This window comes from Mesoplodon mirus (genome assembly GCF_964341445.2).
Source record: "Mesoplodon mirus genome assembly, chromosome: 3".
NCBI classification, from domain to species: domain Eukaryota; kingdom Metazoa; phylum Chordata; class Mammalia; order Artiodactyla; family Ziphiidae; genus Mesoplodon; species Mesoplodon mirus.
In genome coordinates, this window is record NC_138978.1 from 85,550,424 (window position 1) to 85,574,780 (window position 24,357).

The 24,357-nt window shown below is 41.3% G+C and overlaps 1 protein-coding gene across 1 annotated transcript in view; it reads right to left on the reverse strand.

Annotated features, from left to right (window-relative positions):
* The window catches only part of LOC309801187 (uncharacterized protein), a gene marked incomplete at its 5' end in the record, with an annotated part of 63,276 nt that overhangs the window by 13,765 nt on the left and 25,154 nt on the right, over nucleotides 1–24,357 (reverse strand). The window contains one exon of the mRNA XM_082615698.1: nucleotides 19,651–19,728. The remainder of the gene's footprint in view (nucleotides 1–19,650; nucleotides 19,729–24,357) is intronic.

Genomic DNA, 24,357 nt, shown 5'->3' on the forward strand with positions numbered 1-24,357 from the left:
TGAAGACTTGCCTGTGGGGTGGGGGTCTGACGTCACCTTCTACCACCGTTTTTCCCACCCACTTGCACATAAGCACATGCGCAGGTCTAGAAATTAAGGAGCAATCGACTTCTCAGCAATCGACTAAATAGTCTGTGCTTCTGCCTTTACCATTCTGCTTCCAACCCTCCACAGGGAGCCTAAGGACAAAACAACATGGCTAGGTGCAGACACAGGTCAAAGCCAGGGCCATCTAAGCAGCTGGTGAGTAAGAGGGCTGTGACCACATCTCTGGGAAATGTGGACAGGGGCCAGCTTGACAAAGAGAAGGAGAAAACCGCCCAGGGGAGGGTGACGTGGGTAACTGTCAGCCCATCAGAAAGTGAAGTGGCACTTAGTAAGATCAAGACCAGCCCGAAGAGATGCTGGGGTCACGCACTTATCTGCACCAAAGGGCAGGAAGGATCCACCCGCCTGACCCAGGCACCTGGCCTTCTGAGACGGCCTTGCCTGCCCAAGGAGACTGCTAGGTGGCCTCCCAGCCCCCTGTACAACCCTGGTCGCTGAGTTTTCCATCCTTTGCTCATTTGTGACTATTGTCTGCCCTCTTTGTCAAAACTGATAGCAGCTAATTAGTGCTGAAGCCCAGACTGGAGCTTACTTCCATTCACCTCATTATTTGTTTCTCTTTTGGGCTAAAGCCAAGCAACGAACATTAACATTCCGCCTGCAGGGCAGGCACGCATGCAAGCACGCTCACAGGCACCCACTCTCACAAGCATACACACATGTACACTCACATATCTGCACCCACATGTGTACACACATGCACACACGTACTCACTTATATACACACACTCATGCATATGCATCCACACGTGTACACACTCACATACACTTCAAACCTGGGATAGGAGAGGAACATAACAACTGCTGGCCCAGTTGAGAGACCACGGTAAGCAGGGATTCAGAATCTCTGGAGCCTCGGGCCCCTGGGGCCAGGACAAGCCAAGGGCTGCGGCCTAGCCGGGGTTTTGTAGGCAGCTGTTTCCTCCTCCCCGCCTCCTGGTCCCCAAGAGCCTGCGCTCTGTAATTCATCGCTACATCTTAGGCCCAGTTTCCAGCCATTGTCAATCGAGTGGGAGACCTTCCAAGTTTCTGTGTCAATGGAGATCAACTGTTCTAAACCCCAGCTCCCCGGAAGCATTCTGGGGCCAGCCTAGCTTGGATTTTAAACAGCAGAGCTGCCCTCCCTGGGTGCAAGCAGACGAGGCCAGGTAGCCCTCTAGTGGCCATGGCCGATGTGGCGATAGTCTTTGAGGGCCCAGGGACGCTGTGCCGAGGCTAGTCAGCTCTCCTGGAAGACACAGGAAGGAAGCACAGTAATAAAATGTTTAGAGACTACCTCCTCCCTCTCCATCACCCTCAAATCCCCCTGGGCACCAAGTCCTATCAGTCTGCCCTTCCCAAAAGCTCTCCCGTGCCTCCAGCCTAGCTGTGGCCTCATCACCCAGGCTGAGTCATGCTGCAGTAGTCTCTTCCCTGGACTCTCTGCCTCCGTTGCTTGTGTCTAATTCTTTACACACCTTGCTGCCAAATTCTTTTTCCAGACGTTCACTGTTACCTTCTATGTTCTATGTTTAAGAGTCTTCCTCGCCTCCCCATTGTCTAAAGCGCTGATCCTCAAAAAGGAGATGCCCTTCCTGGAGAGGCATATCACCATCTCAGGACAGGTGAGTAGCATGTCCACACGGAGGCTGGCGACGTGGATGCTCTTCCCCCAAACAGTGCTCATACTGAACCACTTACTGAGGAGCAGTTCCTCCAGGTGTCCTAGCCCTCAAACGTAGAGAAGTGGGAAAAAGATGGAGAATCACAAGTCCTCTGGGTATAAAGTTCCAACATCTCAGCCCTCCATAATCTGGCCTCGACTTCCCTTTCTAGCCTTAAGCTACAGCATAATGTCGAGGTGAAGAATTAGAATCAGACTATCTGGGTTAGAGCCTCAAGTCTACAACTTATTAGCTTTGTAACTGTATAGAAGGTTCTAAATTCTTTGTTTCTTTGCGAAGCTGTTGAGGAGATATTTAAGTGAGATAGCCCGTGTATGAGATTTAGCCTAGTGCTTGGCACATAGTGACTGTTCAATTACCACTCACCTGTTAACAAGCCAACTGGTTCATTCACAGGTCCCGCACATGCCTTGCACTTTATAACTCTGCACTTTGGTTCTTGACATTTGATTTGTCTGGAATGTTCTCTCCCTCCTCTCTAATACCAAGATTCCACTGTTCTCCCAAACCCAGCTCAAATCTCCTCACCTGCTTAGGTACGGATATAATAATATTGGACCTGTCAACCTCACACAATATGTATTGTAAGAGGAAACTTATATACTTTGCAACAGTTCACCATATAAATATATATACATATGGATGTTTAATAGATAAGTATGATATTTTTATTGTCTGTACAACCATTTTGAAAAGTTAAATAAATCCTTGTAATGCATACTCTTGTGTTACTGGAATCAGTTATTTAAAATTCTTTTACATTTTACTTGTCTCCTTAAGCAGAGTATAAATGCCATGAGGATAAGACCTCTGTTTTATACTTACATTCTCCATAGACCATTTCTAACATAATACCTTCACTATATTAGCTACTTGGTAAACATTGCCTTCATTTAATTAATAAGTGACGGCATCTTTAATAATAATATTAATGTATGTTCTTATATCTTGAGGCAATTTTCCATTCATCATCTCATGATGATTGTCTAAATTCTACAACATCCCTGAAAGAAAAGCAAAGCTTAGGCCTCTTTCATAAGGAATTCCTTGTTGGCCACAAAATCCTGCAAGCAAGTTTTGTTATTTATATTTAAGTTACATCACAATAACACAGTCTCCAAACGGAAAGATATCTGGGTTTAGAAGGTCAGGGGGTAAATTTTTTAAAGTATGCTTATGCCGTGTTTATTCACAACTAAAATGCTGGCACAGCCACTTTAGAAAACAGTTTGGTGGCTTCTTATAAAGTTAAACACAATAAGCATATGAACCAACAAACCCAGCTTAGGTTTTTTTTAATTATTATAATTGTTTTATTTTTATTTTTTTTTTTGCAGTACGCGGACCTCTCACTGTTGTGGTCTCTCCCGTTGCGGAGCACAGGCTCCGGACGCGCAGGCTCAGCGGCCATGGCTCACGGGCCCAGCCGCTCCGCGGCATGTGGGACCCTCCCGGACCAGGGCACGAACCCGCGTCCCCTGAATCGGCAGGCGGACTCTCAACCACTGCGCCACCAGGGAAGCCCCAGCCTAGGTTTTTACCCTAGAAAAATGCAAAATGCACACTAACACTCATACAAAAACCTGTGCCCTAATGTTTATAGTCTATAAAAACAAAGAAGAGATCAGTGTTTGCCAGGAATTAGGGGTGAGGGTAGGGTCTGACTAAGATGCAGTATAAGAGAATTTACGGGGAGGGGTGATGAAAATATCCTGATTGTGGTAGTAGTTGTACAAATGTGTGTGAAAACTCATAGAACTATATACCAAAACATACTGTACATAAATATAAAGTAAAACAACATTTTTTTAAAAACCTCAGAAGCAAACATATAGTTTAATCTCAGCAAGTACAGGAAAAAGTGAATGGTGTCATTAATTAATTCAATATAAAGATACTGATCACCTATTATGTATAAGGCACTGAGTGGGCTAGGCAGAAAGGAAACCAGAAACAGGTGATAAAGCAGTTTTAAGAGCTTTGAAATCTGCTAGAGCTAAGACTGAACCCCTGGACTATCTCTTATGAAATGTGTGTTGCTTAATGTCTTCGAGCTTTAGTTTATGAGGATAATAAAACAGAGAATAGGGACATAGTAAGAGGCTGAAAATGATTATTATTATCATAGCATTGCTAATACTAAAGCGGGTGATGCCAAGAATAACAATGGCTCTACCTTCAAAATATATCCAGAATGTGACCAGTTTTGACATGTCTTTGTCACCATCTCGTCCAGGCCACTGTCAACTCCTGCAACAGCTTACTGCTCCCACCCTACAGTCTCTCCTCAACCCAGCAGTCAGAACAATCTCTTGAAAATGTAAGTCAGTTATGTCACTCATCTGCTCAAAACCCTGTTGTGACTCCCCATTTCACTCAGAGTAAAAGCCCAAGTCCTCCCTATTCCTACAAGACCCTGCCGGCTCTGGCTCTATCCGCCTCGCTTATATTACCTTCTACTGCTTTCCCCCTCACTCACTTGGCTTCTTCCACATTGACCTGTTGCTTTGACTTGAAGGCACTGGGCATTTATTCATAGCCTTTGCACTTGCTCTTCCCTCTGTCCAGGACATTTTCCATATGCCTGCATTGATCAATCCCTTACCTCCTTTGTGACTTTTCTCGAACATCACCTTCTCAAAAAGGAAAGAAAAAGAAAAAAGAAAGCTTATCCTGACCACTGTATTTAAAATTTCAAACTGCCCCACTTCCCGCAGTGCTAACAATCCCCTTTATCTTGCCCAACTTTTCCTCTTACCACCTTCTATATAACAAAACCAAACAAACACTGGCAGATGGTTCTCTCATCAGTTGCTGTGGGAGTATAACCTGGTACAACCACTTTGGAAATCTTTTAAAGATTTAAAGAGTATCTACTAAAGCTAAAAATACCCTGTGCTACTCCTGGATATAAATCCAACAGAACGGAGGGCTTCTGTCCACCAAAAGACACATTAAGAACGTTAATAGCAACTTTATTCAGAATATCTCCAAACTAGAAACAACCCAAATATCTATCTACAGTACAATGGGTAAATAAATTGTGATATTTTCAAATAATGGAATAATACACAGTAATTAAAAAATGAATTACTGATACCCTTTCCAACATGAATGAATTGCAAGCCTAATATTGAGCAGGAGAAGTCAGAAACAAAAGAGAACATTTTATATGATTTAATTCGTTTGAAGTTCAAGAAAGGCAAGGACTTCAATGATAGAGGTCAAATACAGCTACTTATTTCCCCAATGGGGAGGTAATCTAATCTCTCTGAAAATAATAATAAAAATATTCATCTTGCAGGGCTGGGCTAGTTGCAAATAACATACATCTAACAGCTAGCGCCCATTCCTGGCACAGAGTATTGACTAAATAACTGATAGTTTGTATTCATGTTTTGTTCTCAATTCATGTTAGTTTAATAATTATTAAGCAAAGGATAGTGTTATGATATTCAACACAAAAGTTCCAACTGCATGTAACATTAATTTTCTCCAAATAGAAATTCCCGTTTTCTTCCTAATAGAATCCATATTTTTGTTCAGGGAAATCATATGTTCAGCCCAGAAAGATGAAGCATGACTAAGCCAAACATGGAACTCCCATGACCCTTTGCCAGATACCAACTTTCCCAATTCCCTCTTCTCCTAGAGGTGCCCATGTGCCCAGTTTTGGCCAATGAGACCTAAAGAGGAATTCTGATGGGAAACTGTTTAAAAAGATTTTTCCTCCTTGCTAAAAGGAGAAAGGCACACACTCTCTCTCGCTGTCCCCTGTTTTCTGCCTTTGGATGAATGATTCATGGAGCTGTGACAACCATATTTTGACCATGAGAATCACAGAGACAATGACCCAGAGTCCCAAAATAGCAGAATTATAAGGTCACCTATCTTCAGATTTTTTATTCTAAGAGTTTATTAAGCATCTTGATTATTTAAGCCGCTGTTAGTTGAGTATTCTGTTACTTCCAGCTGAAATTATTCCTGACTATTCCCTTATAAAGGGTACAAAAGAGAGTCCTTAAACTGATCATTAAGGCATCTTCCCAAGCTCTCTTTAATTTTCCCAATGTCTGAGCACAACCCACCCCTTTCATGGTCCTTCCATGAGCCTCCTTCTTGCTAGTTTACCAAAATTCAATACCTTCATTTTCTAAGTCAAACACCTTTCAATGGTATATGATCACCATAACGAGGTCAGTAACTTTCCTCAGCCCTTGAGGCTAGGAAATAAAGACTTAGGAAAATTCTACTCAATTGCTGACTCTTGTCAGAGGTTAGCCAACTGTAAACATAACTAACCTGCATTTGCCGACCAACACCCTGGAGCACAAACCTTATAAATTTAAGTGTGCTGTGAATAGAAGGCTCATCCAAAAAGGGTTCCTTCCTGGTTGGCAAGGCAGACTGACCTTGAAGTTAATGACATCTAGGCCCCTCATGTGCTCAGGCCCCTTTCTAGGCCCTGTTTGGGGCCCAAGCAATGTGTTCACATGATCACATGCTTTTGTAAAATGTGGAAGTTATTTTAGCCACAGTCATTTAGGACCTCAGTCTCTTTCCTCTCCAACTTACGCTCTGTTACACTCGCTCTTTTGTAGGTTGGTGTTAGAGAGACCACGGGCTGCTTGGGATTTAGTTAAGGGGAAGGTGAGTTGAAGACACATAGGGTTTATATTAAGAAGGTTATATTTATGCGGTTCACTTTCACATCTAGTTAAGTTATTGCTAGCTATTCTGGTGCAGGGATGGCTTCAGGCAATATCCCCACTGCCTACTTTGGCAATGCCAGAGGCCATACTGGGACATGCATGTGATCTATTCACCAGGCATTGGAAGTATGTGGGTAATGAAGGAGAAACGAGTTCTCAAACGTGTGAAGCAGAAGCTAGTCTGAGAAAGTTCTGCCAATATTCAGATATGTACAGTTATAAGCAGAGTATTTGATTCTCACAGATGCCTAGGCAAAAGTTCTGTCCTGCCATGAATATACTTGATAAGCAATGTATGCAATTCTAAACCCACAATATATTTTTTCTTTTTCGGTGTAAATCTTATAAAATAGAAGTTATCAGAATTCCTGGGTTTGTAGGGTACAAACCAGTGCGAATCCCATGGTGACCATGTCTATTTGTTTGGTTACATATTTTATACATCCAACATATTGGATCACATCACATCCTGAAGAGAATCAGCAGTTTTAGACAAAAAGAGGTGAAAAATTATCCATTGATGGAGCATAAGAACTTAAAGAGACAACCCAGGGACAAAATCACTATACATATTTATAAACAAATCAATATATGTAATATAAAAATAATGTGATTATATAATCAAGTAGCATAATGCAATGTAGAAGTGTTTTGACACATTTTAATTATTCCTGTGCATGCCTTAATTTCAGATAATTTTCTATATTTATTCAGAATTCTTGAATCATATCAAAATTCAAAAGAAATTCTAGAAGTATGTGTATAAGATAATTTATTCACAAAGCATCATGTAATTTTTCTGGATTTTTTTGTTTCTGGTATCAGTCAGCATTTTAAAATTTGTAATTTGTTGTAAATTTTTTTCTCATTCTAAGTAAATATTTGCTTTCATATCCAATTTCGTATTCCTAATTTTTCATTCTCTTTCTTAAAGAGTGCCCCTCAAATTGTGAAATCTTCTACACAACCCAGAGCTGTCTCTGAAGGTCAGGCAATGGTTGCAATCAATAGAGATTGCATTTAAAATTTGGATGTATGTTAATAAATTACCTTCCAAAATTTTGCATTAGTGTTTACTTCCACTAACAGTTTGTGAAAGTTTTTTTCACATCATTACTAAGTTTTACCATACTTTAAAATATTTATTAACCTATTAGGTGAAAAGTAGCAGCCCACTCTGCTTTTAATTTTTATGTTTAATAAATTAATGAATTACGAATGAAAAAAGATTGCAGATATCATTTGCCAGTTTGAGTACTTTGGAAGTTCTTTCAACTTCAGACTTTGAAAGGACAAGAATATTAAGTGAGTGGAATTAAAGCTGCTGTATAGAATGCCCTACTTAAAGTGAATGTAACTTGATATTAAATAGAACACTTCTCACCTCAATTTCTCTAGAGGGACTGATGTTATAGCTCTCAGGTACCAAGGTATATATGACACAGACTACCACAAGAAGACTCTTAAAAGAAATCTGAGGTTTGATTTAAAAATTCAGAATATTTATGCAGGGGCTTCTTTTGCATTTCCAAAGTATAAAAGGTTTTGGAAGAATGGGAGGCAAGAGGAAAGATCTAGAGAGAAGGATTTCTTTGGAGAAATTTGTCCTAAGAACCTCAAAACCTCTCATCCCCTGAGGAAATAAAGGAGGTCAAGCCTTGGAGGTGTTCAACATGGCCACTTTGAGAGTCTGGCAGGTGTTGTCTGAAGTTTGGGAGACACAGTGAGCTGAGGGCTAACTTCTGCCCCAGAAAATATGAAGGGTAGGAGAGAAAGTGTGTTGGGGATGATGGCGTCAAGGCAACTAGCCACTTTGTCTGGGAAATTACTTCACCCCCTCCATCAGTAGTACACGTGTTTTCCCAATGCAGAGCCCCCAGGATCAAGAGTCTGCCATCCTAAGGCTGTTAGGATCCCCCTAAAGGACCACCTAGAAAGGGCAATGGGACCCCAGCAGTGTGTGGGTGGGTTCTCAGAGGAGAGGGTGGGCATCCAGCTGAAAAAGGGGCATCAACAAACACATCTCCAGAGAATCCGAAAGTGCCCTCAAGAGAATGTCAGCTTTAAACATGAGCCTAACTCAGCACAAAGCCAAGGAACGGCAGATACAGCAGAAGTAAGATCATTTCCTGCGCCCGTCTTCCCTTTCTCTGTGTTCCAACCCTAGGAGTATGCCTAATGAGGAAGGAGAAGAAAGAAAAGAGAAATAAAGGGGAAATGTGGGCTGCCAGACAAATGTGGGCCAGGGAAAGCAAGATTAGACATTAAATAGAATTCAGGGTTTTAATTATTCCCAGAGCTGTGTGTTCTAATGTGTCTTAGGTCGTGTTTGTGACTTAAAATGACCACAGGACTGACAGTCTATTACCTATAGGTGAATCGTGTTTATCCAGGACAGGAAAAGAGTGCCACACAAAATAAATGTCATCAGTAAAAACAAAAGTAGAGCTGCATTTTATCACCTCCACAAGTCAGATCTGTTTTAACACCTTTGTTACATTTGTTACATTAACCTAAGAATAAGCAGATAGAAAGCTACAAATAACCTAAAACTATAATTATGGTATTGATTGGATATTATTTTCTAATCCTTTTTTCTAAATCCTTTATTAAAATCCATATTCAGAAGTAGCCAAATTCATGTCTCTGTCTTGCCCTTAATCTGAATCATTCATTCATTCAACAAATATTTATTCAGCTTCCTAAATGCTACTTTGGTCCTGCCACTCGCCTACTCAAGAATCTTCTGTGACTCCCCGTTGCTTACAGCAGTGATTTTCCAAGGGAAGAACACTCCTCTGGGGAGGAATATCAGTAAGGCAGGGCTTCAATCTACCCTCACCTCCCTCTCTTTTCAGACACTCAGAGACTTGCCTTTGGGGAGGGGGTGTGACCTTCCTTCCCTCTCCAACCCACCCTCCTCACCACCCTAAAAGCCACTGTGATGTATCCCAGGACTCATTTAATTTGCTCTCAGCAGAGCCCCTATTTTCTGTCCACCGAAATCACTTGGATAAAAAGCAGATAGAATTATATTTCATTTGGATTCAACTTACATTTTCTTTTTTGTATTATCATTAAGCCGGGAATACAATATTCTCTGTTGGCAGTAGCCCAGCGATAATCGTTTTAGCTGAGATCACTTCTCTAATGCCATATCCTGGGGAAGGAAAGCTTATGGGGTTTTCATGACAGTTTATCTCTAGAGATTCCCCGGTCTTGGGGGGCTTTCGGGGGGTCAATCGGTTTGGGTGGGAGAGGGAGGATTGGGACAGTAGGTATAAATGTCTGACGTGCGTCCAGCCGGTAGGGTATCTTTGTTGTTCACACACTTAAATGAATATTTAAATATTAAATTTAAAGATTCTAAGACAATATGCCTCTCTACTCTCCCCTGTGGTCTCCAGTACACTCTATTGGAGATGGCATGAGATGAATTTTTTTGAATTCAGTATGATTATCCTGTTGCAGCTTCTTGTAGATCACATTGGGAATGCCAAAAATAACTAATGATGGGAAACACATTCAAAATACAAGTATTGGGGAATAAGATTAACACTTGTATAACTATGTTTTCTTTTTTTAAAATTACTTCTTTATTCTCAGTGTTTAAGCTCAATGCAACAATTATTTACTATATGCTAAACATTGGGGATTTAAGAAATCAACAAGAAAAAGACTTGTGGGGGGGGCTTCCCTGGTGGCACAGTGGTTAAGAATCTGCTTGGCAATGCAGGGGACACGGGTTCAAGCCCTGGTCCAGGAAGATCCCACATGCTACGGAGCAACTAAGCCTGTGTGCCACACTACTGAGCCTGTGCTCTAGAGCCCGTGAGCCACAATTACTGAAGCCTGGGCACCTAGAGCCCATGCTCTGCAACAAGAGAAGCCACCACAATGAGAAGCCCACGCACCGCAATGAAGAGTAGCCCCCGCTCGCCACAACTAGAGAAAACCCGCGTGCAGCAACGAAGACCCAACAGAGCTAACAATAAATAAATAAATAAATAAATAAAATTACATGTAGGGGGCCGCAGGAGTTGGCCTGACCATAATCTTCAGCAGCCACCTCAAAGCTACCCAATCACGTGATGATGATGATAGTTAAAAAAAGTGTGAAATCTAATGGAAAGAGTGAAAATGCTATTTTTATTCATGTAAAACCTGTAATCTCAAAATACATGCTTATTATGAAAATACAGCTTCAAGACAAGATTTGACCCCTTCTTCCTGTCAGACTTTTTAGGTTGCCCCAAGAGAAGTTTATGGTCTATTGGAGTGAGAGACTGATGTGTGCACAATTAAATAAATTACTAGAAGGTAAATGCTATAATTGGGTATTGTGTTTTCCTAATGAACCCTTCCCAGGGTGGGCCAAGAGTGTTCATTTTCTTCTGATAAATAGCAATCTGGTCCCAAGAGATAATCCTTACCCAAACATCCAATCTGCCAGCATCAATGTCTTGATAATTCCAGGAGGTGTCCTCCTATGGTTTGACCTCCTGTATGAGGCTGTGAAGAAAGTTCTCCATGCATCCCTGAACGTATTGTACTTTTTACTAGGTGCCTTCCCAGAAGGTCCTGCCTAAAGCCATCAAAGTCTGCCATGTACGGAAAGGTGTCTGGAAATCACTCAAGACTGCTGGATTTTCTTCTACCTAGGACAAAAGAAAGAACTGGTCTTATAAACATATGTTTTCAGGGTCGGTTGGTTTTTCCATCAACTGTTACTTTTTTTTGGAGCATTTTCTGTATGCCAGCATGCTGTTGTACACTGGACACACTATGATAAACAAGATGGATATCCCTTACTCTCTGAGTTCCTCACAAGATGAATTGCCCTGGCATTTTAAGTTTTCATTTTCCTCCTTTACCAGGAAAACTAACCTAAGCTTTTTCCTCTAGGAGCTGCCACAAAAAGCCTGGTTCAGTGTTATTCACACACTTACAGACAACTGTCCATTTACACACATTTCAGTACATAAGAAAGAACACACTTTCCCCACATGATTCTCTATCACAGCACCCTCTTTACTGCCTTCCTAATACCTATAATCTGAGGATATTTCATTAATTAATCAGTTCCCTTGTTCATGACCCTACCCTCTCACTAGTACATTAAAATCATGAAAGCAAAGACCATTGTCTTATTCCCAGCTGAATCTTCAGTTCCTAATCAGCCCCTTGCACACTGTAGGTACTCAATAATAGTTGTTGAATTAATAAATACATGGAAGGAAGGAGATAGAAGAAAAAGAGAAAGTGACATAAAAGGTTATGCCAGACCTAAACAAAGATGGGGCATCTGATTTCCTGAGGACTTCACGCATCCTTGAATACATTCCAGTTTTAAGGGGATCATGAGTCTGGGGTGGCACCTTGGCCGTGTCTAGAGATTCACAAGCAATTCTCCCAAACATCCTCTCATGGGTAAACAGTGAAATACTTTGGGCCTTGCAGACCTTGAGCCACACAGATGAAACAGGTTATTATTATTCCTTGACATCATTGAGTAGAGGAGAGAAAGGGCACAAACTCCTGGGCCCTGGGCAGCCAGCTTCATCTGGTGGTTCAGATGTGCCCTTGGAGGTAGGACACAAGCAAGGCTGCAGAGGTCCAACAATGTTTTCCTTTAACCAAGGCAAAGATGCTAATGAAAATATTTCTTGTTTTTATAAGACAAACTTTAAATACATTTTTTTCTAATATTCTTAAATGTGATTTTCTAATTAGAGTTCACACAGACTGGCAACAAGTCTGTTAAACGGACTAAACAACAATGTGTGTAGACATGAGGTCATTGCAAGGAAATGGGCGTGATCACAGAGGTGTGATCCTTCAGAACCACAACCTAGATCTGGGTTAAGAATTTTAGGTACTTGAAGTCACTTGCTTATTCCCATTTCATGCATTTATTAAACATTTATTGAGCACATATTATGCCTCCGGTGGATTAATTTATTCCCTGACAAACATGGAGGACAAAACCGAAGCACACTGGTTGGGAAGGGATCCTGTAGTGGCCACTGCTCTATATGCCTGGATGTTTAGTAGAGTTGTTCTGTGATGCTGTGTCTTGGGGGCACAGAATGTGTCACTTTTGCACCTGGAGAGAAGTGTTTCCCAGCCCACCTCCCTGTGAGTTTAAAGTGCTTTTTGGGTGCTACTGTGAGGATACAAAGATGTCATTTTTAAGAAAAATCTTACATCAAAAGATACAGTGGGTCTTGCTGACTTCTATTAGCAGCCATTTATATGAAAATGCTGGTGAGGTCACTTCTTGGCTAATCCAGAGCAAACGCAAACACTGGTATGCAACTCAAATTGTAGCCACACTGTGTGTAAGAGAATCACAGGGCCAGGCTGCCATTTATTTCTAGGTCTCTCATATTGATTTTTTTTTTGAGATATAAAAGCATTTGGTTAGATTGGCCCACCTAACCTAGCCATATATTTTTTTAATTAAAGTATAGATTTACAGTGTTGTGTTAATTTCTGCTGTACAGAAAAGTGATTCAGTTATACATATATATATATATTTTATAAAATTCTTTTCCATTATGATTTATCACAGGATATTGAATATAGTTCCCTGTGCTATATAGTAGGACCTTGTTATTCATCCATTCTGTTTGCATCTGCATAGTTTGCATCTGCTAATCCCAAACTCCCACTCCATCCCTCCCTCACCCTCTCCCCCTTGGCAACCACAGGTCTGTTCTCTATGTCTGTCTCACACTTACTTTTGATGCTAGTGCCAGAATTCACATTTCTCTGAGCTTCTGGTTTACCAGCAGGTACCGTGGGCAAGAGTCATTTGTGGATCACACTGAGACTTAATGGTCCCGGCAGCCTTGCTTGTCAAGCAGCAGCAACACAGCTGTCCTGTCCCCCAGCTGACCCACCTGAATCCTGCTGCTGGGTAGCCACTGTGGATCACTCTCTGGCATTGACTGATCAGCTGCTTTCTTATGATCATGCCTGGCCATTAGATGTGGAATGTAGCTCACATATGCCACGAAGCTGTGAGAACCCCAAAGTCCTTGACATAGAGGGCACCCTGGTATTATTTCTATATAATCTCTAAGAAGAGTTTATAGATTCTCTTTCTCAGCTGGAATAATCTTTCTCACCCTAAAAATAATTTTTCTCACCCTAAATTCAGAGCACTTCAGCTGCACCATTCATGACTTATTTTATTGTTGTATCTTCCCTGCTAATCTTTGAAGTCAGGAAGGTATGTGCGGTGAGCAGAATAATGACCCCCCAAAGATGACAATCCCAGTCCCAATCCCTGTAATCTATGAATATGATAGGCTACATGGAAAGGGAGAATTAAAGTTGCACATGGAACTAAGGTTGCTAATCAGCTGTAGAGATGGGGAGATTATCTGGATCACCTAGATGGGCCCAATGTAATCACAAGGATCCACATAAATGAAAGAGGGAGGCAAGACAGTCAGAGACAGAGAAGGTGTGATAACAAAAGCAGGGTTAAAGTGATGTAACTGCTTTTCATTGAAGCTGGAGGGGGAGCTGTAAGCCAAGGAACATAGGCAGCCTCCAAAGTTGGAAACAGCAAGGAAACTGGTTCACTAGAGCCTTCAGAAGGAACACAGCTCTGCTGTACCTTGATTTTTTTCCCGTTGAGACTCATTTTGAATTTCTGACCTACAGAACTGTAGGATAATAAATGTATGTTGCTTTAAGCCACTAAGTTTGTGGCAATTTGTTACAACAGCAATAGGAAGCTAATACATTATGTCTGATTCATCTTTCTTTCTGCAAGTACCTAACACTAATACTCTCTAATATTCAATAAGAATGTCTCGAATGATTGAATACCAAAGAAATACTGTTTATACTTACAGTTGATTTATTTATTGTGGTAAAATATACATAATGTATTATTTATCATTTTAACAATTTGTAAGTATACAGTTGGGTGGAGTTAAATTCATTCACAATGTTGTATAACCATCCACTATCTACACCCAAGAGTTTTTAATCATCCCTCCTCCAAAAACATCTCTCTACTCATTAAACAATAACTTCTCCTTTCTGCCTAACCTATTAGAGGTTATTAGTAACCTCTAATAATACTTTCTGTCTCTGTGAATTTGCCCGTTCTAAGTACCTCATAAGTGGAATCATACAATACATGTCCTTCTGTGTCTGACTTATTTCATTAATCATAATGTTTTCAAGTTTCATCCATGTTGTAGTATATATCAAAATTCAATTCTTTTTACGGCTGAGCAATATTCCATTTTATGTATATACCATATGTGTTTAGCCATTCATCTGTTGATGGACACTTTGTTTTCACCTTTTGCCTATTGTCAATAACACTCTTATGAACATTGTTGTACAAATATCTGTTCAAGTCTCTGCTTTAAATTCTTTGGGGGTATTTTACCTAGGACTGAAATTGCTGGGTCATATGATAATTCTATATTCATCCTTTTAAGAAACTGCCAAAGTGTTTGCCACAGCAGCTGCATCATTTTTACATTTGTACCAGTAGTGCATGAGGTTTCCAATTTCTCCAATTTATTTTCCTTTTTTTCCTTTTCTTTTTAAATAAAATTATAGCTATCCAAGTAGTTGTGAAATGGTATCTCAACGGGGTTTTGATTTGCATTTCTCTGATGTCTAATGATGTTGAGCATTTTCTCATGGGCTTATTGGCCATTTGTGTATCTTCTTTGGAAAAATGTCTATTCAAATATTTTTGCTCATTTTTTGAATTGAGTTATTTATTTGTTGTTGAGATTTTGGTATTCTTTATATATTCTAGATATTAATCTCATCAGATAAATGATTTGCAAATATTTTACTCCCATTCAGTAGGTTGCATTTTTGCTTTCTTGATAGTATCTTTTGGTGCACAAATGTCCATGAAGCTGATAAAGTCCAATTTATCTTTTTTTTTCCTTTTGTTGCCTGCGCTCTTACAGTTGATTTCAACCTGAATGACACATAGATTTTCAGTGTCTTACAAAAAGCATCCTAGGGTTCTTGATCTGGTTTTCTACTCAGTGTCTATCATCACATAAAGGATTGTCCAAATACTAGAATTTGTGTGTGGCTAAGTGTTCTTTTACAGGTAAAAATCTCTGACTAAGCAGCTTTATTCACAATCATCCAAAGCTGTAAACAATCCAAATGTCCATCAGTAGTAGAATGGACAAACTGTGGAAAATTGATACAGCAGAATAAGACACAGCAATAGGAAAAAAAAGAAAGAAAGAAAAATGCAGTCCCACTGCAGATATGAACATGAATGATCTCACTGACATACTGATGAGGAAGAAGCCAGACACTAAAGCACACATACTGTGTGGCTCCATTTATTATGCAGTTAGAGAACAGACAAAACTAATTTATGGTGATGGAAGTCAGATGCATGGTTACCTGGAGTGGGGTATTAACTGGGAAGAGGGAGGGCTGAAGAAGACAAGAAAACCTTCTGGGATGTTGGAAAAAATCTATGTCTTGATCTAGGCAGTGGCTACATCAGGTGTGAGCGTGTATAATTCATCAACTTTATACAAGATTCTTGCACTTTACTGTTTGTATGTTATACCTCAATTAAAAAAATTCAATCTCTGGCTAATAGTGAGGTTCATGTTAGTACATGATCTTGGTGGTGTTTCCCACCAGGACATGGTCTGAATTAACTCTCAGAAATGCTCTGCCTTCTTTGGGAAGCTTAAAAACAATAGCTGATAGAGTATCAGCAGCAAATAGAAGCTCCTTAAGACTGTCACAGAGTCTTAGAAATGTGCTTATGGTAGGAAGTGTCATGTTGAAGGTAGAAGGGCAATAAAGCATTAGCTCTGGATTCCTGTTATATTCCTAAAATAAAAAGAGGTTGCCTGGAAAAAATCAGCACACAACCAAGTAGGATGCTTTGAATGCTATAGTTTTGGGAAACTATGCCCTTGATTATTGCTTGAAGATGTTGCTGAGACACTTTAGATACCAAGAAGCAGGAATGAAAAGGATGATACAGAATTTTTTAAAAATACAAGTGGAAGTTCAAGCATGCATCACGTTAACGTGGACTCAGGGGTGAACTTGAGAAGGCAGGAAGGGAGAGCACTTGACTGCAACTTGTTCACTGACTATTCCTTTCAGCAAAGTATCTGAAGATGTGGACACAGCCCTATAATACATGACATTTGAAGAAACTAGATTTAAAAAATCATTTAGATGTGGACTCAGATGGCTAGAAATATCAATCATCAGTCCATGTCAACAGAGCAGGGACATAGTGAGCCATGACTACGAGGGTGAAGTGTGACAGGCAGGTGGGATGGGCAGGCAGCCCTGGACAGGACCATCACACCTTAGAAGATTAGGCTTTCATTCAAAATTAGGTTACTAATGTGGCCTACCAAAACCAAGATGAAATACATACAGTAAGAATGGAGGTATGAGGTTGCATATTTGGTCCAATTCATCTTGTCCTGAGATAAGATGGAAAATAAATCACTAAATAAAAGTGCAATGAAAAAAGAACTATAACTTTCTAAGTGAAAACCTTACCTCAACAATGTGTGTTATTTCAAAAGTTTTCAAGACACAAGGATGTGAGATAGAGCTCATAATTCCCATCAACAGAAATACAACAAAGATGTATGTTATTCAAGGGCTAAAAGGAATCCTCTATTGTCTATATCATGTTTTGCCCTTTGAATATTTAGAAGAGATATTTAAAGATGGGTTAATTTTTAAAGGAATTAGGAATTCAACTTTTAATAAGCAAGCACTGTGTGATAGGTGTGGAAATCCTGAGGCACTTTGACATGATTTGAACATGATACAAATTTCAGGAAAGCTCCCCCATCCCATCTCTTTAAAAAACTATTAAAGAATTAGGAATTAACCTTATTTTGGAAAAAAATTATAGGAGTTCCTTCATATATATCTCAAGCATGCAATTTCCAGGGTTAGCAACTGAATAAGTGCTAACATGATCAACAGGGATCAAAATAGCATTTAAATGAGCTTCAACGCTATTAAGACATTCCAAGACATTGTCTAATTTGAGATTGAATCAGCAACAAAAGTTATAGTGTCTATCGCACAAGATCTTTAAAATAGGACAAATCCCCTCCTGTCCCTGACAGTTTAGGCATTATCTATATTTTGGAGTCAAGGACTCAATGATTTTAAGTACCTCATACACAAGAGCTTTTCTTCGAAATGCTCAGACAACCAACAGATGGCAGAATTAGGTATGTTGTTCTTCTATAGTTTAATACAAATCTATATATGAAGCAGAATAGATATTTTTTAAAGATGAGGGTGTATTTCCCTAGGATTCAGGATATCTTACAAATTTACATGCATATACTCTGGCTCCTTCCCATCTCAAAGTACATTTCTGAGCCTCTTTCCCCAAAACCTATGAAAAGAAAGGACCTCACCTTTGGCTAGTACCTTGGGCTGACAGCACACAGTTCAAGAAAGGATAAGGCTCATGAAAAAGGATATGAGGGCTTCCCTGGTGGCGCAGTGGTTGAGAGTCCGCCTGCTGATGCAGGGGACGCGGGTTCGTGCCCCGGTCTGGGACAATCCCACATGCCGCGGAGCGGCTGGGCCCATGAGCCATGGCCGCTGAGCCTGCGCATCTGGAGCCTGTGCTCTGCAACGGAAGAGGCCACAACAGTGAGAGGCCCGCATACCAAAAAAAAAAAAAAAAAAAGGATATGAAATAGACCTTTGGACTCTTTCTTCACAGAAATCTCATTAAAACAGGGCAGTCCTTCCAATAAATAGTTTAGAATCAGTATAAACTGCCATCAGCCTTCCTGTCTCAGTATAACTGCTGAACTTTCACCATTTCTCAAAGAGGTCTTGGGATGGATCAGGCCTGACCTCAAGCCAGATCAGACTTCTCCTGACCTCTGTTCCCTGGGCCCAAATTGTGGTTCCAAAAAGAACTCCAGCCCACACCTTCTTCTCGTGTCCTTGGTCACTTCCTCCGTCCATGTGAGAGACTCAGACTTTTGCTTTCAAGTCTATTCTAAAGAGAATACAGCTCATCCCGGGGTTAGATCACACACATAAAAGCAAGGAAATGAAGGTCCTGATCAACATGTGTATGTGATTCATCTTCCTCTTCCTGCAGGATCATAGGATCAAATACCAGTATAAGTCGTCTCTGAAATGCCAGGAATCTCATGACCCCTTCTCTACCAGCAAAAAGTAATAGCTAATACTTATTAAGCATTTACTATGTGCCAGACACTGTTCTAAATACTGTACCTGCATTTATTCATTTATTCATCAAATAGATTTTTATGAGTGACCGCTATTTGCCAGCCACAGTCCTGAGCACTGGGGATACAGCAGTAAATAAACAAAATACTCGTCTTCATAGATGGTATAGTCTAGCAGGAGGACAAAAACAATTAACAAAAATAAATAAATTATGTTAGAAAGTTCTAGGGCCCATAGAGAAAATAATGCAGGTAAGAGGGATAGGGAGTACCAGTGTAGGATGAAGGGCAATTGCTATTTTAAATAGAGTGATCAGGGACCCCACTGGAAAGGTGGCATTGAGCAGAGAAAAGAGTTAATGCAGAAGTCCTAGGGCAGGAGTTTGCCCAGCAGGTTCAAAAAGAGCAAGGATGCCTGTGTGACTGGAGTGGAGTGAACAAGGGGGAGAGTCATGGGAGATGAGGCAGAGGAGGAATTGGCAGTGTGGTTGGGAAGATTATGAAAGGACCTTTCAGTTACTTTAAGGGATCTGACCTCTACTCCGAGTGAAAAGGAAAGCCATGGAGTGTCTTGATCTAATTTATGGGTTTTGTTTGTTTGTTTGTTTGTTTTTGCGGTACACAGGCCTCTCACTGTTGTGGCCTCTCCCGTTGCGAAGCACAGGCTCCGGACGCGCACGCTCAGCGGCCATGGCTCACAGGCCCAGCCGCTCTGCGGCATGTGGGATCCTCCCGGACCGGGGCACGAACCCGTGTCCCCTACATCGGCAGGTGCACTCTCAACCACTGTGCCACCAGGGAAGCCCTAATTTATGTTTTCACAGAGTCATTGTGTCTACTATGTTGAGAAGAGCCTGCAGCAGAGAGTTAAAGGTATAAGCATGGAGACCATGCAGGGGGCATGACAACAATTCATGTGAAAGACTGTCTTACCTTGGGTTCCTTGGAAACAAATCTGAGATGGAGAATTGCATGCAGAAGGTTTTTGGGGTGTGTGCCTGGGAAATACACCTGTAAAGACACAAAGAAGGCAGATAAGGGCAGAGGGAGAAGCCAGTCTGCAAGATGGTGGCAACTGAGGCTTCAGCCACTCCTAGGGGAAGCTCTTGGAGCTGGGATGGCCCTTCAGAGTTGTCCAAAATCACATGAATTTCCTGTGCCTGCTGTAACATAGTACTACAAACACAGTGACTTAAGACAAGACAAATTTATTATCTCACAGCGTGCCACCCTTCTGGAGGCTCTAGGGGAGAATCCAGTTCCAGCAATCCCATCACTCCTACCTCTATTCCCGTTGTCACATCTCCTTCACTGACTGACTTCTGCCCCCTCTTTCATTTATAGGGACCCTTGTGATTACACTGGGCCCACCTGAATGATCAGGGTAACCTCCCCATCTGAAGGTCAGTTGATTAGTGACTCGGCTTCCCCCTTGCCACGTAACACTAATGTATTCACAGTGCTGCCCCTTGGAAGAGTGTGTACGTTTTGAGTGAAGCAGGTTATGCTTTCAACAACCAATAACCAGCGGGTGGAGGATGGGCACATTAGTCCTAAAGAGGACATCTGGGAAGAACGGGCACCAAGTAACCACTGCAGAGATGAAGGTGGCCACGACCAGGTGATAGCAGTGAACGTGCTACAAAGCAGTGGGATTCTGGAGATATTTTGAAGTTAAATCCAATAGAATTTGCTGACACAAGGAGTCAGGGATGCTCCATGACTGGGGGACTGAACAATGGGAAGCTAGGACAACCTTTAGACAGGGAGCACTGAGTCAGTCCTGCCTCATGCAATCCTCATAATTAAGCAAAGTGGCAAGTACTTTTATTAGATGCATAATGCAGCTGAGGAAACTGAGGCACAGAGATGTCCAGTGACAAAGCCAGGATTTGAACTCAGCCAGTCCCACTCAAAACACTCCATGTTTTATCATTTTAAGAAGGAATAATGGTAACGCATATATGTGGAACCTAGAAAATGGTACAGATGAACTGGTTGGCAGAGCAGAAATTGAGACACAGATGTAGAGAACAAATGTACGGACACCAAGGGGGGAAAGCGGCGGGGGGTGGGGGGGGGCAGTGTGCTGGTGGTGTGATGAATTGGGTGATTGGGATGGACATGTATACACTGACGTGTATAAAATGGATGACTAATAAGAAAAAATAAATTAATTAATTAACACAAAAAAAGAAAAAGAAGGAATAATGGGACCCCTTTTCTAAAATATTTGTTTAGGGACCCAGAAATTGAACTTATATCATCTTACAGAATCTTGATCTCTCACTCTGGGCTTAGAACAGTGACTGGCACATAGTAGAATGCTCAAAACTATTTGTGGATTGACTGTGTGAAGATCCAGTAGCATTTATAGAACACCTGTATGCAGGCTCTTTAATATCATATCCTTGCCCCAAACTCTTTGATGCCTCCCACCTCTGTATTCATAAGGTCCAAAAGCTTAGCTCCAAATCCATGATGTGGCCCAATGCTCATCTCTCACTGAGTCTCAGCCCCTTCCACGCTATTTCATACATCAGCTCCTTTACCGTTCTTGCTCTTCTTCAGGTGATACAGAGATGTGTTAGCCATGCTCTTCCCAGACCTGCTGGTTTCCCACCTTCCCCTGAACACACTGTGCTGGTTCTGCTTCCTTGTCATTGGGCAGGACACACTCCACACCTAGTACGCTTCTTTTTTTCCCCAACCTAGCTGAATATTCCTGACCTTCAAAGCTTAAATGGATACTCTCTTCCTGAAGTTTTCTGTATAAGTTAGGATTTCGTTCAATTGCTTGTAACAGAAACTCGACTACATTGCTTTAACCATATAAGGGTTTATTTTTTTCTCACACATCAAGAAGTCCAGGACTGCTACAGCTGCTTAAAGAAATCATCAAGGACCAAGCTGCTTCTAATTTCCTTGTCTGCCATCCTTAGCACTTGGCTTTAGTCCTCATGGTTGTAGGATAGCTGCTCCACTCCAGGTATTGTATCTGGGTCCCAGGGAAAAAGAAAGGGCAAGGACAAGGGCAAAAAGTCAAAGGTGCATGTCAACTGAATCTGAACCTTTGTATCAGGAAAATAATAGCTTTCCAGGAAGCCCCACCCAGCAGACTTCCTCTGTCAACTCATTGGCCAGAACTTGATTGCACGGCCACCTCTTACTGGGCACATTGTTATCCTAAACAAAACTGGCATTTGGTTAGAAAGGAAGAGGAAGAGCCTGAAGATAACATAGACAATCAGCAGCGTCTGCCATACATTCAGAGCCTGCTCTAGCCTGCCTGAACTTTACCCTTCTCTGAACAACTATTTATTATTGTAATTTGTGTGCAACTGAAGGGTAAAGTCTTTGTCTATATCTCCCTAACTGAGTGCTGAGCATATGAGAAGTGTTGCATTGACTGTTATCGCAAATATAGAGGCAATGTGGCATAATGGTTACTAGCCAGGTGGCCTGGCTAGAATCCCAGCTCTACCATTTACTATTTATTAGTTCTGCAACCTCGCTTAAGTTGCTTAACCTCTCTGTTCTTCAATTGCCTCATGTATAAAATGGAGGTGACATGGTAATACACAGCTTATACAGTTGTGATAAGGATTAAGTTAATTTTAATAGAGCGTTTAGACTAGTAAGCACAATGTAAGTGTCTGTTCAATAAACACGTGGTTGCTACCTATGTTAAAATTTTACCAGAATATGGAACACAGTTCGACAAGTTGGAGCATCATCATGAACTAAAGAGACAGAATAGTTGAAGCCGGGACTTCTGAAGACACTTCGGATTCATGGTGATCACTGTGGCTAAGACATCAATTAGGAGACTGGGTAGTGTGCTGGTCAGAGTTCAGGCTTTAAGGTCAGGCTGCCCAGATTTGGCTACTAACTTTCTCCCACTTATTAACTGTGTGCCCTTGGACAAATCACTGAATCTGACTAATTTTGCCTGTGGTGTTGCCATTACATTACTGAAAGAACAAAATAAAATTCTAAATTGTTTATTTTAAAATTTGGCTACATACTAAGTTGATTCTGTGTAAGCAAATGTCCCTCAGTGAGAATAATAGAGAAAACTAGGTTAAAATCACTAATATCTATTTGTAGAATGAAAGCACAAAATGTGGGAAATATTTTTGTGAAGTGTTTTTAATCCTTTTAGGTAAAATATGCATAATTAGCATCAACATAATGTAATAAATTAAATGAGACTAATTAAATGACAAAAGCTATAGTTCAAAATAGTAGTGTGTCAGAACCATACAAGTCTTTGAATATAACACTGGTGGCGCAGTGGTTGAGGGTCCGTCTGCCAATGCAGGGGACACGGGTTCGTGCCCCGGTCCGGAAGATCCCACATGCCACGGAGTGGCTGGGCCCGTGAGCCATGGCCGCTGAGCCTGCGCGTCCGGAGCCTGTGCTCCGCAACGGGAGAGGCCACAACAGTGAGAGGCCTGCGTACCGAAAAAAAAAAAAAAGGAATTGCTGATTCCCAAAATAGACTGCATATTGAGAAATATAAGTTTTTTTATCCCTTGCTTTGAAAATAAAAGAATGCTATGAATTTAGCAAGTAAGTCTTTGAAAACACTGAGAAGAAATAATCTCAAAATTTTAAATTCAGTAGAATGTATTTGAACTATCATAGAAATTCAAGAAGTGTTTACCAAGCATCCACTACTATTGGTATAACATATATACGATAGCCCATTCACTCCTAACTCTCCTATAAGTTGTATATATAACACACACACTTCCAAGAAACCAGAGGCTAAATACCTTAGCCAATAGGATGTAGTGGGGTTTGAACCCCAGTGTTCTAACTTTAAATTTGTGGTTTGTTACATTTCAGAACAATCTCCTGTATTATAAACGCAAAGTCAGAACAGTCTGAATTAATGTCCATTTCCCATGTTCTCTACCTAAAATCCTCCTCTTAAATAACATGACATATTGTTGTAAACAAAAACAGATGACCTGGAGAGAAGATCAGAACACTTCGATCTCATCCTCCGCTTGTTGCTAACCCTGTGAGAAGTTCTGGAGGCCGACATGTACATGGCTTGGAAACTCGGGCTTTGTACTCCGCTAGTGGGCTGGGCGGAGCCAGGTCAAGTGGCCCAGAGCCTAGAAATAAAACTGGTCCCACAGCCTATTTGACCCTCCTAGTCTAGGCACCACCCGAGCCTCAGCCCCTTCATCCCAGAACTGGGTGGTAGGGCAAAACCAAGCCACGACAATCAGGAATGAGGGCCAAGAAGAAGAAAGCTGTGAGCCTGCGTGGGTACCAATGCCCGGAACAGAGCCGTTCTAGCCAGCCAGCCCCAGCCCTCAGATGAACTCAGCCCTGCCCTTCTGACTTACCCAGACAGAGGAGAAAGACGGAGAGGGAAGAAACAACAGAGAATGATATGAAGCAGCCACAGCGCCTCCTTCTTCCTTCCCCCTCCGGAGGAAAACCATCCCTAAAGACGGAAGTCTTACTTAAGCTCCGCCTCCCATGTCCTGAGCCTTGGAAAGCGTGGCTCAAGAATACCTCTGCAAGTTGGACAGGAACGTGACCAATCTATAGAAACATCCCTCCTCCTGGGACTGATCTCAGATGGATGAGGGGAGCACCAGAAGCTTCTTTACCCTA